The 20,770-nt window shown below is 38.2% G+C and overlaps 1 protein-coding gene across 6 annotated transcripts in view; it reads right to left on the minus strand.

Annotated features, from left to right (window-relative positions):
* The window catches only part of Lrrc4c (leucine rich repeat containing 4C), a 1,367,614-nt gene that overhangs the window by 1,006,513 nt on the left and 340,331 nt on the right, over positions 1 to 20,770 (minus strand). The gene's annotated exons all lie outside the window — the stretch shown is intronic.

The raw sequence follows: 20,770 nt of genomic DNA on the forward strand, positions 1-20,770 counted from the left end.
AGAGTCAGGGTTTCTCTGCCCAGCTCTAGCTGTCTTGTAACTCACTACATAGATCAAGCTTTAAACTTGGAGATCCACCTGTGTCTTTCTCCCAAATGCTGGGATTAAAAGCATGTGGTGTGCCTGTGACCTGTGCTGCCTCTTGAAGCCACGTAGATGTCTGTGGTCCATGCTGTCACTGGGGTCCATGTTGAAGTAAGTATCTTGAGCAGCCACCTGTAGTCATGTTGATGTCTGTGGTCAGTGCTTTTGAAGAGGGCCATGTTGGGGTCTGTGGTACTAATGAGCCAAGAGCTAAGTCAGTGTCCATAGCTCATGTTACCACTGAAGATCCTAGGAATGTCCATGGTCTATGCCTCAGTTTGAACTTAGGTTAATGTCCATGAGAATGCAGCAATCTATAGTCCTGTTGATGGGAGTTGCCTGTGCTACCACCTGAGACCATGTTGATGTCTCTAGTTTATGATGCCACCTGTAACTGTGTTGATGTCCATGGGCCAGACTGCCATATTGGTGTTTGTGGCTTGTACTCTGGAGGCCATATTGATGTCCATAGACTATTTTGCTGCCAAAAGCTATCATGGTGTCCATGACCTGTACTGCAGCAGAGTGCCATATTGATGTCTGTGATTTTTACTGTCACCAGAAACCATGGTGAGATTCATGACACTTGCTGATGTCAGAAGCCATGTGTATATCCAAGGTCCATACTGTCCAGAATACATGTGGACGTCCATCACCCTTGGTTTTGCACTGGTATTGATGAATGAAAACTCAGTTGAGAAAGAGAGTCCTAGAAGGCTTCTGTAACAACCCTTCATCCATTGCCCCCACCAACAAGAGCCTAGACAGGAAGCCATCAAAGATAACTCTTAAACATTGTGATAAGGATGCTAAAGTATAGCGCTTCACAAATGATGGGTAGGAAAGAATTCAGTTTTCATTAAGGGGCTTGCCACTGGAGTTTGACCATGCTCCAGTGAATACATAGGTAACACAAATTGGACTTGTATTTGTTTGTTTGTGTAACTGGCCTTTCTGGCTATTTTATTTGTGTTCCTATATCTATACCTTCTTATATCAGGACCTTCCAACCTCCGACACTAGGTATGTGAAAATAAAGTTTAGAGGGTTAAGGGAGCATAGATGTCTTTATACTACTTCCTGATGATTAGGGGTGTCTAGCAATTTGAGGCAAGTCCAATCTTCATCTTCAAAATACCAGCAAACAGCAATCCAGGAAACAGTAATCTAAAAATCCAGCAACATAACAGTAGCAAAAGCAGCAGCAAGAACCAGTAGCAGGGGAAGCAGCAGCTGGCATAGACCATCACAAGGTTCTCAAATTTAGACTCTTTCAGGATTCCCCCCGAATTCCAAATATAAACTATCTGAAATTGGTAAAATCGTGCCCATCCTAGAGCATGAAACAATCATAGTTAGCAGCTGTGGACAATCTGAAGTAGCACCATATCTCACATCAGAGAAGAAAACAAAAAGCATACTCATATAACATAACTGGGTGTTTTAAGAAAACAAAATTCAGGGGAGAAACATGGGATGAGAAGAGAGAAGGAGGGTGAGTGTGGGAGGGGATATGGGAGGGGGCCACAGATGGGATACAAAGTGAATAAAATGTAATTAATAAAAAATAAATAAATTTAAAAAGAGAAATCAAAAAGAAACCAAAATTCTCATGACATTTTTCCTTTTAGTCCAACAAACGGCCTTTTCTCTAACATCAATAAACTATATACAATAATAACAATCATGAGGACTACCGCGTAAGAATTATATTTACAATGTACAGTCCATTTCTATTTGGCAAACTTGGATAAAGTATTCCACTTTCTGTCCTATCTTGGTGAGTCCAAAGTTATGTATATAAATCGCTTTCTTATCATATCATTTATCACCTTTAAAACATCTCTCTTAGGCCCTAATACAGTTTCTTAGATTCTTCACAACTTATGCTTTTATGTCTTTTCAAGCTGACATCTCTTTTGTGTATTTTCCTTTTCTAGCTGATAACAAGGAAAACTATAAAATTTTAATTAGTCCTCAACCACATCAGAGATGTGAGAAGTAAAATTTTGCCTGAGTAAACAGGAAGTGCAGATAAAGCAGCTTCTAAAACTATAGAAATAACTACCTGGCTACCCAAGGTTTCTCTCATTTCCATGGGACATTCAATATTTGCCTGATAGGCCCAGAATATCTGATAATATCTTCAATACCTGTGAAGCATGAATTTTGAAGGACAGGCCTATCTTGTCTTAGTAAAATTGAGCAGTCAACTCCTCAGTGTCCTTCCTGTCCACGGTTTGGAAAGCATGCTGTGAGAAGTCATAGTAAGGGCAGTTTTATTCCCAAGTGGCTAGCGTTGCTGTGTTGGATGCAAACTACATATGGAGATTCTTCGGTGCCCATAGTCTTTTTTGAAGTACAATGGGAGTGGTGCCAGGAGCTGATATGCTCTTAATTATCCTAAACAGTTTGCAATAGTAGCTTTCAGAATTAGAACTTTATTTGCCATTTTAAAATGAGTTCCATATATACAATACCTTAAATAAGAGTTGAAACTTATATACAGTGTGTGCTGTGTTTATTGAGAAATTATAAAGAGACATTTTCAATGAACTGAATACTTTTTCAAATCAGTGGCTAAGGTTTTCTTCTATAATCTGGTTGCTCTCAGCTGCTCTTGCCTGAATAGGCTCCTACATTTTGCTGCAAGGCCTTGAGCTTCCAGGACCCAATTGAAAGCAAGAAGTTGCCTTAGATCTCTCTTGGACCTGAACTCATTTGTCCAATGACACCCTTGCCACAATGTTGGCAAACCATGGGAAGCATAGGGGTTCTTTCAGAGAACCCAGAAAAAAAAAAAAAAAACTTGCTTCTGTATCTAGAAGAAAGTATGTTATTTCTCATAGTCAACACACCAAGAATTTTGAGACCTGTATTGGAAAGTACCTTATTTCTTACAGATACAACATCAGAAAATTTGAGATCTGATGCCTTTACTGGCTTCGTCACAATTGATAAATGGTCAAATTTACTGCAGTGAAAGCACTGGGGATTTTGTTATTGGAGACCTCTTGCTATAGCTTGTCCTATGATACTGGCATGATGCTCATAAGAGCCAATATCAGTTGTGTCTTTTATCCATTCACTCATTGGCACTGTTCGTGCCTTTAATAGTCTAACACCTCTTTCACATTCAGTATTCACATTCTCAAATGTCAAGGTCTCTGTCAACAACTATCTTTCATCAGTGTCTGATAGGTCTCTGTTTACAGCTGAAACCTATCTTTGCAAAACATCTGTGAAGGCTTCCCCAGAGCCTTGTATAATCCTTGTATATGAGGTGGACCTTTGCTCAAGTTCCTCAACTTTATCTCAAGCTTTTTAAGCTGCCAAATAACACTCTTCTATAATGCCATTATCAAACTAAATCTGTTCTTGTAGGTCAGAATACCAACCTTCACCAAGCAATTGATCTTTAACAAAATTCATTCCCCTTGCCCTATTTCATTGTTCAGTATTCAGAGCTTCCTCCCTCTACCACATAAACCATTGTAACTGAAGAATAGCCTTTAGCACAGCTGTCACCAGACCTTTCCTTTCTTGGGTAATAACTCTATTTAGGGTAGCCCAGCTAGTTAATATATTTTTTTTTACATAAGGGGAATGCAATCTGTAGGAAATAACAGCCTCTTTTAAATGTATCAGATCTATCATGTCTATCGGACACCATGCTATTTTTTCATAATCATGGTCAGCACCATTAGCAGGCATGTGCTGAACAATTACTGAGAAAACCAATGGTGATTTTGAAATCCCAGGCCATGCCTTTTCTGGCCCTGAAGTTAGCTCAAGATTAACCATTTCTCTTGAAACAGGCTGTTTTTCTTTAAACCTGAAGCCCTGCATGGCAGTCTCCTCCTCCTCCTCCCAGTTGCATACTGGACTCGCTGCCCCACCCTGGGAACTCAGGGACTTGAAACCAAAAGTGCATAGCACCTGGTTTGTTTCCATCTTTTGTCCTTCAGGAAACTCCTGCTTTCTTGTTCAGTCATAGGGTGTGAACATTTTATTCCTTCCCTTTCCACTGCAACTTGCTTTCCAAGTGCTTCCACCTCTATCCACAACCTCTCCAGTTGCACAGCCTATTTGACAACGCTTTCAGAAATGAGAGACTAGAATGATCCTTTTTCATCTGTTTTGTATTTCTCAGACCTCTTGCATACCAATTTGTGATTTTTCAAATTGTTCAACCATTCTGTCAATATTTTCTGAGACCGAATATAGGAAAAGGAAGAGAAAATAAAATTTAAAAAAAACCCTCTGGAATTAAAGAGGGAGAGAATCCTGTGGCAGCAGCTGCAATAAACTTTTTGCTGAGGTTCTGAAAAAGGATATCCATCCCTTCTTTCCTTGCCACTTTCTCTATGACATTAGTAATCAAATTTTCCATTCTGCCTAGTCCTACATCTGGGCGCCACTTGGATCCACCTTTTTTGGCTACTTATTTGTGTTCTTATCACTACCAAACTTTCCCCACGCCAATCTTTTCCAACCCCACAACACGAGGTAGGTGAGAAAGAGGTAGGCAAGAAGCATTACAAGGAAAAAGGGGCATAGGTTTCTTTAGGTTACTTTCTGATGATTAGAGTTCCTTGGGGCAAGTTCAATCTTTGTTTTCACAATACCAGCAAATAGCAATCCAGTAATAGTAAAACAGCAGCAGAAACCAGAAGCAGCAGGACAGAAGCAGGGGGAACAACAGCTAGTTGCTGAAGGCCTTTTGGGGGCTCTTGCATTTATACCCTCTCAAGAGTTCCCAGAATTCCAAACATAAACTTTCCGGAGCTTGCAAAAATCATGCTCTTAGAAATCAGAGTTAGCTGCTGTGGGTAATCTGAAGCAGCTGACCCCCACTACCCATATCCCACATGTATTAAAACAAAAACATATTCACATAACATAACTGGATTTTTTAAGAAACCAAAATTCTCATGTTTCATGCATATCTGTTTTATCTTTATTTTTCTTTAGGGTGAGGGCAGATATGGGGGGTGGTTTGGGGAGAACAGACCTGAGAAGACTAAAGTAATTGTGATTGGTTGCTATATATGAAATTCCCAAACAATCAGTAAATATATTATGTTGAAGAAAATAAACTATATTGATATAAAGTTTGGCAGAATAATGTAATTTTTCTATAACACTATATATGGAACTTAGTTCACATCAAATAAAATGTTTCTCATTCAAATTTTTTAATAAATATTTATGCTCTTTTAAAAGAGAAGCAGGAAATTCAATAAGAAAGCAGAATATACCAACCTTATTCATCTGAAATCTACTAAGATGACTTACAATTAGTTTTGTTGGATGAGTAAAGAAAAGTACTCTTGAAGTCAATGAAGAGTATATACATAATTTAGCTGTACATTCTATTTTTTTATTTATTTTTTTAACTTTGTAATGATATAATAAAGTACTTTATTCTGTACAATTTATTAAGAATCAATTACAACTCCCATCACCCTGCAGGCTGAGAAATAAATACATGATGTTAGGAATATAGCCATACTCCAGCAGCTATCTTAAATAAGTAGAAGAGACGTTTTTCTCCACTGCTTTAATGAAAGACATCATCTTAAAGGTAGAGAGTTAATAAACTTCGTCAGGTCAAACAGACACTTTAGAGAAACTGAGTTTGAAATTCTTCATTAAATTAGCAGCAATGTTGTTGACGATGTAATCAAATAACATTCTAAAAATAACAGCGAAATTCTAGGGTGGACTTTTCCGGGCTAAAAATCAAATGAATTAATTTCTTTTTTGTATTAATTTTATTCAGTTTATTCATTTTTTTATCCCAGATGTAGCACTTATTCCCTCCCAATCACACTCTCCCTCCCTCATCTCCTCCCATGCCTCTCTCCAAGTCCACTGATAAGGAAGGTCCTCTTCCCCTTCCATCTAATCCTAGCTTATCAGATCTCATCAGGACTGGCTGCATTGTCCTCCTCTGTGGCCTGGCAAGGCTGCCCCTCTCTCAGGGGAAGGTGATCAAAGAGCCAGCCACTGAGTTAATGTCAGAGTCAGACCCCTTACTAGGGAACCCACTATGGATACTGAGCTGCCATGGGCTACATCTGTGCAGGGTTTCTAGGTTATCTCCATGCATTGTTTGGGTTATCAGTCTCAGAAAAGACCCCTGTGCCCAGATATTTTGGTTCTGTTCTCTTCTTGTGGAGTTTCTGTCCTCTCCAGGTCTTATTATCCCCTACTTATTTCCTAAGTTTCCCTGCATTCTGCCCAAAGTTTGGTTATGAGTCTCAGCATCTGCTTTGATATACTGCTAAGTAGAGCCTTTCAGAGGCCCTCTGTGGTAAGCTCCTGTCTTGTTCTTTGTTTTCACCTTCTTCTGATGTCAATTGCATTTGCCTTTCTGAATGAGGATAGAACATCTTTTTTTTTGTTTGTTTTGTTTTTTACTTTTTTATTTTATTTTATTTTTTTTCAATGCAGTTTATTCAGGAACCTTGAACAATCCTCGGACCCTGGGGAAAGCCAGCCCACAGCTTAAATAGCCTCTGGGTAGCCAACCCAGGCGTGCCACGTGGGCAATGCAGATAGGTCCACATACATGGAAGCAAGCCAGATCCTCAGCCTTAGCCAAATGTGGAATTGTTTGTGACAGAGAGCACTCACCATCGGGAAGGTGGAAGGCAGAAACCAGCTCCATCTTTAAGGCATAGCATTCCGCAGCTCTCTACAGTTCCCCCTTTTTGTTTTAGATGCATCAGGCAAGAGTAGAGGTCTGATCTCTGATATTAGAAATAAATTGGGACTTTGTACCGATGTTCATTTAGGTGTCATCCACCCAAAGAGCATCAGACCCATCTGATACCTTTTTCTCAGAGGCGGGACCTGGGGCATCAACCCACATGCAATCAGACATGCTCTTCTCTGGGTCGAAAGCGGCTGACCCTGAGTGCAGTGCTTAGCCTCGCATCCTGAGCGTATCATTTTAGTTTTTTATGGTATCCAACCATGCTTGGGGAGAATGTCCTGCTTCAATGGCTGTAAAGGCCTGAATGATCATGGCTGCATCACACTGTTGTGAGACTCTAATCTTGCATATATACCACAGGCAAACCAAGGAGACCAACACCAGAAGGCCTGCTAACGCTCCCATGCCCGCCCATTCCTTCAGATGATTCATGGCTGCAGCAATCCATGTTGATAATCCTGTGGCTAGTCCTGCGTCCACTCTGGTAGAATTTACTGTGACAATGGCCACTCTCAGCTGCTCCATCGTAGTATCGAATTCTCCAGTCCAATTACCTAAAATATAGCTCAACAATTGTTTAGACAGATTTGCAGCACAGGAAAAATTCTCATGCTGTATGTTAGTGACACAAAGTCCAGCATACTTTCATTGACAGCCAGGTTGAACGATTTGCCATAGGGTATCAATTTGCTCCTGCAAGAGGTCAATCCTCTGATTGAACACCATCAAGCTTCCTTTTAGTTGAGCATTAATTCCTTTATGTACAACTAAGGCATGAGCTACATTGGCTAAATGATTATTCAGGGTCTGAGCAGTCTGCCCAGTTTGACTCATGGCTAATGCCCTGGTGGTAGCTCCAACAGCCGCCAATGAGATGGTAGTAACAATGGTGGCTGTAGTTCCAAGATCCCTTTTCTGTCTGAAGAGAGTCATAGCGTGAGGGGCATCAATGGGCACAGGCACCCAGTGAGGCATGCGAGTAACCAGGGTATACCTAAAGGGCTTGGTAGGATTAACATAGTAAAAATGGCCATCTTACCAAAAGCAATCTACAGATTCAATGCAATGCCCATCAAATTACCAACACAATTCTTTACAGACCTGGAAAGAAAAATTCTCAACTTCATATGGAATAACAAGAAACCCAGAATTGCTAAAACAATCCTCTACAATAAAAAATCTTCCGGAGGTATCTCCATCCCTGATCTTAAGTTGTACTATAGAGCAACAGTTTTAAAAACTGCATGGTACTGGCATAGAAAGAGAATGGTGGATCAATGGAAGCGAACAGAGGACCCAGAAATAAACCCACACACTTATGGACACCTGATCTTTGACAAAAGTGCCAAAACCATACAATGGAAAAAAAGATAGCATCTTCAACAAATGGTGCTGGTCTAACTGGATGTCTACATGTAGAAAAATGAAAATAGATCCATACTTGTCACCCTGCACAAAACTGAAGTCCAAGTGGATCAAAGACCTCAACATAAAACCAGACACATTAAATCGGCTTGAAAAAAAAGTGGGAAATACCCTAGAACTCATTGGTACAGGGGAAATCTTCCTGAACAGAACACCAACAGCACAGGCTCTAAGAGCAACAACCAATAAATGGGACCTCATGAAACTGAAAAGCTTCTGTAAAGCAAAGGACACCGTCATCAAAACAAAGCGACCACCTACAGATTGGGAAAGAATCTTCACCAACCCTTTATCTGACAGAGGACTCATATCCAGTATATATAAAGAACTAAAGAAGCTGAAAAGCAGCAAACCAAGTAATCCACTTAAAAAATGGGGAACAGAGCTACACAGAGAATTCTCTGTAGAGGAATACCGAATGGCAGAGAAGCACTTAAAGAAATGCTCAACCTCACTAGCCATTAGGGAAATGCAAATCAAAACAACCCTGAGATTTCACCTTACACCCATGAGAATGGCCAAAATCAAAAACTCAAGTGACAACACATGCTGGAGAGGTTGTGGCGAAAGGGGAACCCTTCTCCACTGCTGGTGGGAATGTAAACTTGTACATTCTAATATAACACTTGAGAATGAGACTTTTCCTGGTAAGTATTAATGCAGTGGTTGCAGTGAATTCTTATTAAAGAAAAGAAATATTTGCTCCTTGTGATGTGTTGGGATTCCCGTGAATGCTCACTTCTTCCTTCGTTTAGTACTATATAGTCTATTACTTATGCTACAGCACTTTCCTGAGCTTTTTCTCATATTCTCTCTAGAATCTCATTTACACACTACAGTCTTACTGTAATTGGACTTTGACAAAGCCTACCAATATTGTTTAATCTATGATCCAGACCTTATCACTTGTCTGTGATTCTAAATCTGTCCTTAAGTGTATATTCACCACTACTGACACTTATATTTGGGTAAAACGTGAAAAGATTAATATTTACTGATTAAGAATGACCTAGAGAGAGCATCTCCATCAAAATATGTTCTTGTCAAACATATTATTTCCACTGATTTGTATATTTTATGTAGATGGGATAATAAAATGGCATGTTCATAAAGCCATTAATATCTTGCTAATTGAGGGAGCTTTGTTTTCTGTTTGAATTGTGGATCCTTGACTAATTGTATCCATGTTAAGAGACTCTGATCATAGCTCTAAGAAACGTATTTTAAATATGAAAATGATGACCCAGATCTTTATCTTGGTTGACATCGATAAAAATTAAGAACCTACTAAAAAGTCACTTACTAAACATACAGATTTTATAGTGAGTGAAGAGTACCTAGGAAAAGGAGCTCACTCACATTCATTGAGCAAGCTCAAACTCCAAAATCAAGTAAAGCTGCCAGTGAGCATTACACACGGGAATGAGGAATTGAATTTACCTATCAACTATGTTCTATACTAATTTTAACATTAGAAATATTCTTTTTAGCCACATGTAATCTAACATTGCCCATGTAATCCAATATCAGTCATGTGAGGGCAGAAAGGTCAAGAGTTCAAGGTCATTCTCTCTGAGCTCCTTAGCTAGGTGCTCACAGCTAGCATGCTATACATGAAGACTAGGCTCTCAACAAAACAAAGTATATCCTCAACAAAACAAAATATACTTTTTATTCTGATAATGAAGAGATAGTGAAAATCACTTAGTGTTCTCTACTTAAATGCCATGTTTCTTAGCTCTTCCTACCTAACATCATTCCCTCCCCAACACAGCAGAGAAATAGTGCTTTGAGACTCTTGGCTCCTTTTTATTATTTTACAAATTAATAGGAGGAAAAGGTGGATTGCAATTTAGAATAGAAAATAATAGATTTTGATTTCTAAGACTGTTCTCATGCCGTTACTCTTTCTTTTCTTTTCAAAGAGTCCCAAAAATATCATGAACCCAGCATTTTCTATAATTATGGGTTGGAAGAAATTATCCTAATAAGTATAGTCACTGAGTGAAGTTATAGAAAGACAATGAAGAATTGACACACCAGCAGAAATAAAGCCAGATATAAAACCTGATGGAAACCCACATTGCTTTGCTCCTCTAGGTTTCTAGGATTTTGAGCAATGTAATCAATCAAATCTTCAATCCAAAACCCACAGAATACTTTCTTTACAACCTCAAAATCCCACTGTTCATATTGCTCTATTTTTTTGGTTGAAGATACTTATCTGAATTATGTACAATATAAATAAAAAAATACCCTGAGTTTGAGACCAGCCTGGGCTACAGAAGGAATGCCAGGACAGCCAGAACTACACAATGAAACCCTGTCTCAAAACAAACAAACCAAAAATAAAATGAAAAATTCTTTAATAACCACCCAAATTATCAGTCACATCCTATGGCCAAGAGAACTGAAGTTAAGAAAAGAGATTTAATGAAACTAAATTAAAAAAAAAATGTTCATCAAGTCTCACTCTACACGGTGTTTACCCATAAAGGCTTTCATCCTAGTCACAGGTCAAATAACCTCGTTGTGTACTTGAGCATATTTCTATATATGCCCAGAAGTGGTATAGCTGGATTTTGAGGTAGCAGTATTCCTAATTGTCTGAGAAAGCACCAGATTGATTTCCAAATTGGTTGTACAAGCTTACATTCCCACTAACAGTGGAGGAAGGTTCCCCTTTCTCCACATCCTCTCCAGCAGGTACTGTCACTTGAGGTTTTGATCTTAGCCATTCTGAGGTGTGTAAGGTGAAATGTCAGGGTTGTTTAGATTTGCATTTCCCTGATGACTATATTAAAAATTATATTAATATATAAATATTTAACATATATTAAATATATGTTAAATATATAGATATATTTAAAACTCAGATGAGGAATATGAGGGTTGTTCCAGATTGTCCACAGCAGTTGACTACGATTTGTCTCTTGCTCTAGTAGGGGCATGATTTTGCAAGCTGGAGATAGTAGATTCAATGGTATGACATTTGGAATTCTGAGGGCTCTTGAGAGGTTAAGCAAATGTGAGATTTCCAAGAATGGCTGCTGCTGTTGCTGCTGCTCCTGCTGCTGCTGCTCCTGCTGTTGCTAGTTGCTGTGGTTACTGGTTGCAGTTGTTGTGGTTTGTCAAAAGATAGTAGTGCCCAAAGAGACAAGAAAAAGAAATTGAATGTCTCGAAGGTGAAGATAAAACTTGCCCCTAGAAACTTGACACCTTTAATCAGCAGGAAGTAGAAGTAGTCATTTATTTTCTGGGACACAGATAAAATATGAATATAGAAACACACACATATATCATTACCATCATCAATTTTGTCATCATCATAATCATCATCTTTTTTGAGATATAAAATCTGTATTGGTACTAACATTGCTTATCAATACCCTTTTATGTGTTTTTCAGGATAATTTTATAGCTAAAGGCTCTACCCAGAATACATGCAAAAGAACTAAGAGAACTTACCATCTCATTAGACCTCAACTACAGTATTTCTGATCAAAAGACATGGCTAGTGAGGTTTCCATTAAAAAGAAAAAATGTTGAAAGATGAGAAGAAAGTATCTTAGAAGTAATGCAATTCTTTGTTTACATCATTCATCTGTATCTGATGACCCTTTAAAATGCAAGCAGAAGTTCATCAGGAAAGGTTAATTTGGTGAATTAACCATTTGGGATGAAAATGAACTCATGATGCCAACAACCAGGAGCTGTCAATATTTTGACAAACTAATGCGTTAAGATGCCAACTGCATCCAGTGAGACAAGTTCCTTATGTCCAGAACCCCATCATGCGATGGCATAAATAATGTTGAGTCTTTCTGGACAGTTTCTAATCCAAACATATCCTGGAGAGCCAGCACTCTGACAGGAGACAACATCTCTTTGACAGTATGAAACAGGCTGGCTAAGAGCTGAATGAGATGGGCAATGCTTTTTCCCATTCTGTCAAATAGGCAAGGATGTCTGGATGTGCTAGAAGAAGGATACAGGTCTTTAATTCTTTTCTCTGTCAGCTCTTTGCAGCATCCCATAATTAAATCATGAGTGTTGGAGTAATGGCTTTGAGCAAGCAAAAGAACAAGTCCATTTTTTTTTTGTATCCTTGAAATTTTGTGAAGACTCTTCAGGTTCTTTTAGGAATGACAGGAAGCCCACTGTCATTTCATTTTCATCCCTGTTCCTATACTGTGTGGCTACATAAATCTTCTTTAATGATCATATCCAGGAAGAAAGGAATAGGTCTAGAATTATCTTTAATCCAAATAAATTTAAAGCCAGGAAACATCCAAGAACTGGGTGATTATGATTTCTTATTCAATATTATTATTTACTTTAAGATGTGTGAAAATACAAAAACTGTAATGTGCAAGAATGCATGTTTGCACATGTGCACACATATCTTAATGTTTAGACATGGCTATGTAGAATGAATGTATGTTCAAGTGTATAAATACAAAAATTATGTATGTAACAAGTAAATAATCTAAAATGTCTAGTTCTTTTAGATTCAAGCTAATTTTCAAACAAGATGAAAACAAGCAAATTTTAACAATACACATTTTTGACAAAGCATAGGAAAGTAGGGAACAGAAAGGAGAGTTCACTTTATCAATAGTATTTTTGTAGACTGCAAATTAATTAATTTAAATTAGTTCTCAACTCATGTTCCAGAAACACAAACAAAAATGTCAATTTCGTAAGAGCACCAGACTCACTGCAAAAGGCCTGTGATAAATAAGATGATGTTACTTTTGTATTCTCCTCCTGCTGCTGCTGTTGGGGAAGATGACAACCTAATCATGCTTGCCCAGCACTGGGTTGCGAGTTTACATTACCCGGCATGTGTTCTGTCATTACTGCACGGTTTGGGGGGATAATGGTTTTGTCTAAATGGTACCACAGGCAGAGAGCATTCCTGAAAGTCACTCAGCAACTCACAAAGGAGATTTTCTGCATGTTTTAAAATGTGCTCCGGGTTTAAGTGTGAAATGCTTAGTTGCTAGAGGGCAAAAAGCAAACATAAAAAAATCTTGTCCTCTTTAATAACAGTGCGACAAATGTTGACATCTACGTTTGTGTTTATTTACATAACAATGAATCAATATATTTTCAGAGGATGAACAGTGATCAGTGGATGCCCCTAAGACAGAGACAGAGCCATTGAAATTTATATCATCATAGAAAAGTCAGTGGAGACGAGTAAACTGTAATAACAACAGTTACATTATTCCCAAACATTAGCCGGAAAGAGCCCAAACTTCAGATCTCCATTGGGTCCCTCCGCCCAGATATCAGAAAATACCAGCCAAAGAGGGGAGACAAATTTTCAGAGCCTGAGGGGTCAAGGACACCAGGAGAATAACACCCACAGAATCAAATAGGCCACAGAATCAAGTAAGCAGGGCTGTTTGGGGCTCACAAAGACTGAAGTAGCAATCACAGAGCCTGCATGGGTCTGTGCTAGGGCTTCTGCATGTATGTTATGGTTGTTAGCTTAATATTTTTGTGGGGTTCCTAACAGAGGGAGTGAGGTTCCCTCTTCCTCTTTTAACTACTCTTGGGACCCTTACATTATTTCCAAGAATTACCTGGTGAGAACCCAATTGGGTTGCCTTTGGAGCCTTCACATGAGGGCTTGTGTCTAGTCTTATTGTTTCTTTTATGCTTCATTTGGTTGGTATACCTAGTAGACCTGAATTTTTCTGAATGGAAATGAAGGAGGAGTAAATCTGAGGGATAGAGTATGGGACAGGAAGAGAAGGTGTTGTGGGTAACTGAGAGGAGTGGAGGGAGGGGATCTGTGCGTGAGATGTATTATTTGAGACAAGAATTAAACAAAAAATGGTAAACAAGAGCATATATACTTGACAAGAAAAAAAAGTGGCGGTATGGTCTACAGGGACTTGGAGGTGAGGGAATAGATGGTAAATTGATCAAAACACCTCACATGTGTGACCTCACATGTGTGTAAGAGAATCTTAAAGTATTATATATATATATATATATATATACCCTTCTTCTTTAGTTATATATATATATATATATATAACTAAAGAAGAAGGGTAAAAATTAATTAAATTCCAAAAACTATAGTATGCTGACCTTAAAGAAACATCACAAGGGAAGAGAACTAAAATTTACTTAAATAATGAAAAGCATTGATGACAGCCTTACCCTCACATGTTGAAAAATGGTCCTGAAATGTTAGGGGTCACTGAGCTAGAGATAAGGGGTTTTGGTAGAGAGCTAAGACACTATTTTTAAAAATCATCACCACAAGCGTATTTCATTCCTCTCCTAAACATGAATTTTCACATCATAAAACCTTGCCGTAGGGAGAGAGAACTGACTTATTTAAAAAACTGAAGAAGTACATAGGAGCCCATATGCATGTCCTTGAATATTCACCTTTGACCATTCTCTCTCCCATGTAGTGGGCTGCTGGAGCTCAGTTGCTTCATTTGAGCTGACTGCACACATTTCCTCCCAGCATGGAAAAGAAGGCAGAGCTTGACTCTCTTGCCTTATGAGGGCAATTTATTTTGACAGCTTCCTCAATTCCCTCCCACCTCAAAGTTGTCAGACTTCCAAAATGCTACAGATTGAACTTGAAGCATCCAAAAACTTCATAGTTTGAAACTGAAAGCAGACACATGGGAACAAGAGTCAAAGACAGCAATGCAGTTACTGTCTTAGTGATTTCCTACAAAACCCAATTGTTCAAAACCAAATTTGTTCTTTATTTACATTGTGTTACTTTCTACTTCCTTCTCTATTTGCTACTTTAAATGCTCCCTTGTAAGCTCCATTTTCTATTGTGGGACACAGTTCATTCAATCTCTAACTAGTAGATTAGTTTCCCCAAGCAATGTTCCTTTTAGCAATAATGGAGTAACTCCTCATTCTCCGGGAAAACAAGTCAACTCCCCTAATTTCTATTCTTTTCTCTCTTTGCCACATTCTGAACCTCTCCACTTGTGATGTACCAGAAAGCTGTCATGTCAGGAAAGTTAAACACATTGTGATGCCATTGACCTAGTCTGAAATTTCTTAAAAACAAAGAAAGCAACAATCAGAGTGTTAAACTCATCATTTGTAATGATATTGTCAAGGGCATTGCTTATTACATCACACTGTTCTGTTTACACTGTCTTCTGAAAGAAATTCATCTCGTTTTTATTCAATCAATAGATGTTGAGCAAATGTCCTTGTTGTTTACTTGAGCATATTTTGGATATATGCCTAGGAGTGGTATAGCTGAGTCTTGAGGAAGTACTATTCCTAGTTGTCTGAGAAAGCCCTAGATTGATTTCCATAGTGGTTGTACAAGTTTACAATCCCACCTGCAATGAAGGAGGATGCTCCTTTCTATCTACACCTCCCCAGCATGTCTTGGTACTTGAGTTCTTGATCTTAGCTATTCTGATGAGTGTAAGGTGAAATTTCAGGGTCGTTTTGATTTGCAATTCCCTGACAACTAAGGAAGTCGAGCATTTTTTTCAGTGTTTCTCTGTTGTTTGATCTTCCTCTATTGAGAATTCTCTGTTGAGCTCTCTATCTTATTTTTTAATTGATTACTTGATTTGTTGCTGTTTAACTTCTTGAGTTCTTTATATATTCTGAATTTTAGCCTTCTGACATATACAGGGTTGGTGAAGATCTTTTCTCAGTCTCTAGGCTGTCGTTTTGTTCTGATAACAGTGTCCTTTGCTTTACAGAAGCTTTTCAGTTTCATGAGATCCCATTTACTGATTGTTAATCTTAGAGCCTGAGCTGTTGCTCTTTTGTTCAGGAAGTTGTCTCCTGTGCCAAGTAGTTCAAGGCTCTTCCCCACTTTTTCTTCTAACAGGTTTGTACTGACATAGAAACAGACTGGTGGATAAATGGAATCAAACCAAAGATCCAGAAATAAACCCATACACCCATGGACACCTGATTTTTTGACAAAGATGCCAAAACCGTACAATGGAAAACAAAACATAGCATCGTCAACAAATTGTACTAGTTCAATTGGATAGCTACATGTAGAGAAATGCAAACAAATCCATGCTTCATCACCAAGCACAAAACTAAAATCCAAGTGTATCAAAGACCTCAACATAAAGTTAGGGTCACTTTATACAGGATTTAGAAGATAAATTCTGAACACATATCTCTAGGTCTTTGGGACAAACATAGAAAGCGTTTCTTTTTTTCCTCCTTATGCAAACAATGAAAATGAATGGAGCTAACTGAAGCAGAAAATGACTTTATTGAAAGGATATAAATAAATTGACAGAAAGAACAGGAGAGTAATGGAGTCCAGATCACAAAATCACCAGAAATTAGGAAACTGTCAGTTTTGAGTGTATCATGGACAATGAAGATGATGAGGCTGTGTTCACCTTGAATGATACAGCAGAGTAGAATGAATAATGCAATTTATTCTCTGGTCTACAGACTTTCCAGACTATGACACTGCTGAACCACACTATATACACAGATTTTCTAGCAAGTATCTGTCCTCAAAGCCTTTATATTTGAAGAAAATCCCTCCCATAAAGCTACACAATCATAATTTTTTAAAGCTGGGAATAGTGCGAGAAACTGAACTGTCAAAAAAAAAACCCAGTAAATGTCTATTTAATATGAAAAACAAATACATTACTCTTTTCTTTCCAATTGTTTATCAATTTACCTTTGCTGTTATTCAACAAACATCTAAATTCATCCTAGTCATAGTGGTGAGGGCTCAAAATTCTGCTGACCATTTTTGCTCCCTAGTCTCTACTTCAAATAGCAGAGCAGTAACTATGGTTTTATGTGGACTCTATAGCCCGCAGTGAAAGATGGAGGTGAGGAAACAAAGGTAGGCATTTGCTACCTCCTAGGCCAGTGTTGGGAAATACCTACATCACTGCATTAAAAGCCCACTGCTTACTGAGAAGCTGTTGGTATTTCATAACTGCTGGGAAAGAAAAAGTCAGTTTTGTTTGTTTGTTTGTTTGTTTGTTTTATTTTATTTTATTTTTTAATGATGTGACCCCTGATAGGGAAGCCACATGCTAGGAAAAACCCCACTTCAGAGCTCTCTGGGAAGCACATACAAATCTTAACCAGGAAGAAAAACAAATACGATGAGAGAGACAACAGTGAGGAAGAGAATGCAGAGGAGGAAGGTAGAGAGAGCTATTAGAAGAGGATCTGGGTGGGGTGGTCATATACAAGATACTTTGCATGAAATTCTCAAATTATTGTTTAAAAAGGAAAGCTTTGAAAAGGACAGCTAGTTTGTCCCACAGCTACAATTCTCTTTGGGTTTTTCTTGCCACTATCTTTGACCTTCCAGAAGTATTTTCTAAGCTGGGTACAAGAAGGGAAACTAAGGGAGGACATCTCTTGGTCAAGCTTTAGGGCTGTGACAGCGTAGGCTCTTGAGAATATGTGTGTGACTCTAGCTAAGATCCTTAAATGGAGAGGGGAGCATGAAGAGTGAAGTTACCACCTCCTAGCCAGGCAGGACTAGTAGAAGGAGAGGAACAACAAGCCACAGACAAAATCTTTGATCCAAAAAATTATCCCGTCTACAAGAAGTGCAGGGATAAAGAGAGAACAAAGATTGAGGGGAAGTCCAACCAATAATTGGCCCAACCGGAGATACATCCCGTGGTAGAGAGCCAGCCCCTGACACTATTTATTAATGACGCTCTGCTTGCAAACAGGAGCCTAACTTAACTGTCCTCTGGGAGGCTCCAGCCAGCAGCAGTTCCAAACAGATGCTGAAACTTGCAGCCAAGCAGGAGGCGGAGCTATGGGGGTCCTGTGGAAGTGTTGGGAAAAAGATGGAAGGACCTAGAGGGGACAAGCAACCTTACAAGAATACCGATAGAGACAACTAACTCAATCCTATAGGGGCATACAGAGGGTGAGACATCAACTAAGGAACATGTATTGTCTTTCTTCAGTTTTCATATTTTGGAATGACATCTATTTCTCAGAGAAATCATGACATCGAGTCTCTACTAATTAATAAATTAGTTAGGATTCTTTATTAATTAACATAGGATTCTTTATTAATTAATCAGTACATCTTTGACATTACTAAATTTACAACATAGCAAAGCTGTGCCTTTTTATAATGAAACCCTATCACAACCAGAAGAGGGTCCTTGCTGTGGATTATATGGTCCATTCATCAATTCTGATTTCTGAAAATTGCTTCTTTTGTTACAAAGACATTCTGATAACACATATACACGTGCATTTACCAAAGTTTTAAACTCTTTACAATATTTTTCGCTTTCCTTACTGCCCAGTTGTTTTTTATCCAGACGTTTTCTTTATTCCATCAATTATTATGTAATTCCACCCAGAACATTATCATATGAACATAAATGAACACATTATATTTCTGCTTGTAATAGGGATCTCTTTAACCTGACTTTTTTTTATCCAGTCCTATCAAAATGATTTGAATGCATTTGAATTCTATTTATTGCTTAGATAGAATTCACCTCATGATAAAGGTTTTTATTTTTTTAATAAGACAATAATAAAACACATAGTACCAGAATCAAGGAGCAAATACTGTCAGTTCAGAAAAGAGAGACAAACGCAAAATTGAGCAGGTCAGTGAGTTCTGGTTGCAAACATCCAGCAATTCAAGAGGACTCTTGTTTGAGAGTGAATGTGGAGGGGCTTCAATAAAAGTGATGAGAACGTTCATTCATACAATTCACACAAAGAAGAAATGTATAACATGACCCATGGTTAACTTTAAGAAGCAAAAAAGGCAGAAGAAATTGAAATTGATGATACAGTGGAAGCACACCCTTATAGCTGGAATGGTTATAGTGAATGTTTGGAGAAATGGAAATGTAGAAGTAAAAGCTCTAGAAGGCAAACGATGAGGAGAACAGAGGATTGAGGCATCCTGGAAATACTTGAAAGCTCAGCAGACACATCTAGGACTCCTTTACTCTTTGTCTCAGAACACAGATCAACACCTCAATATGGAGTAGAGAAAAGGATATGACAGGATCCAATCAGGTTCTACAGACCCTTTTAGAGCTAGCTGCAATATTCACAGTAATTTTTTTTGACAAGGTCTTAATATATGGGGCCGGTTAGAGCTCATTGTATTTGTCAACCATGCTGGTCTCACATTTACAGAAACTTCTTTGCCATTCCCTTCTGAGTGTTGGGATTAAAGGTGTGTATCACCGTGACAAAATGATTTATTGTAACTACTGCCAATAGCTGAAATGATTCTGGAAAATTTGAAACTCTAGGCACACAATTTTCTTCTCTCTTCCACCCAGATTAATTGTGTTGCATTATGCTCACTGAGCAGTTGAAAATTTAGTGAAGTTTTGAGGTTTTGAACTAATTAGAATTATTTTGTAAACTAAAGCAGGGATTTATTTTGTAAACTACCTGTAATTGTTATATACCCATCTGCTTATTATGAAAATGATAAGTTAGATGTTTGAAAAAGCTACAAAAAAAAAAAACCCTAGATAAAGACATTTAATAGTATTCTATGTATATCTCAGTGGGTAAGTATTTGGTGTGCAAACATAAGGAAATGATTTCCAATCCTCAGAATCCACATAAAACTTAAACAATGTAGAATATGCATGTTTAAACTCAGTGCTACTACAGGAGATGGGAGGTAAATACAAGAGACTCCCTAGCAGTTCCAAAGCTAGTTTATCCAGTGGTAATAGCACAGAGACCATCCTCCAAGCAAGGCAGAAGTCCAGGACTGACATACAACTTTATCTTTGACCCCCACCTCCACACAGACACATACAACATTTATAGTCATAAATAAAAACAGATACACACAACACATAACACATATATAACACCCACAAAATAGTTTTTTTAAATATTTTTAAAATTTTTATTTGGCAGCTTTATGGTGGGAAACAGAAGTTTTAACCATATCAATATTTATTATTGCCCATTATTTAACATGCAGTTTTCTATATGGAGTTTCCTAACTGTAGTTTATTCAATGAAACAAGACAAAACACTATTCTGTAGAAATGGTGTTTTAGATGAACAAAATAGTTAACAGATAATGTAGTATCAAAAAAAAAAAAACTATGTATCGCTCTTTGATCACCTCCCCCTGAGGGGAGATCAGCCTTACCAGGCCACAGAAGATGAGATCTGATAGACTACAATGCAGCCACTCCTGATGAGATCTGATAGACTACAATCAGAAGGAAGGAGAGGAGGACCTCCCCTATCAGTGGACTTGGGGAGGGGCATGCATGAAGAAGGAGGAGGGAGGGTAGGATCAGGAGGGGAGGAGGAAGGGGTTTATGAGGGGGATACAAAGTGAATAAAGTGTAATTAATAAAAAAACTCAAAAACAACCCCTACATATACCCCCAAAAGAGCTTCAAGACAATTGGAAATTTCAATAAAATATTAGAATGGGTAGAGTAGCCATATACTTTGTTTTGAAGTATCTCCAAAGAGAGTCAACTATGTACAAGACAAGTCATTTTGTCTTGCTGCCATGTAAGTCTAGATTTT

The sequence above is a fragment of the Meriones unguiculatus genome, chromosome 18 (genome assembly GCF_030254825.1).
Source record: "Meriones unguiculatus strain TT.TT164.6M chromosome 18, Bangor_MerUng_6.1, whole genome shotgun sequence".
Classification (NCBI taxonomy): Eukaryota; Metazoa; Chordata; class Mammalia; order Rodentia; family Muridae; genus Meriones; species Meriones unguiculatus.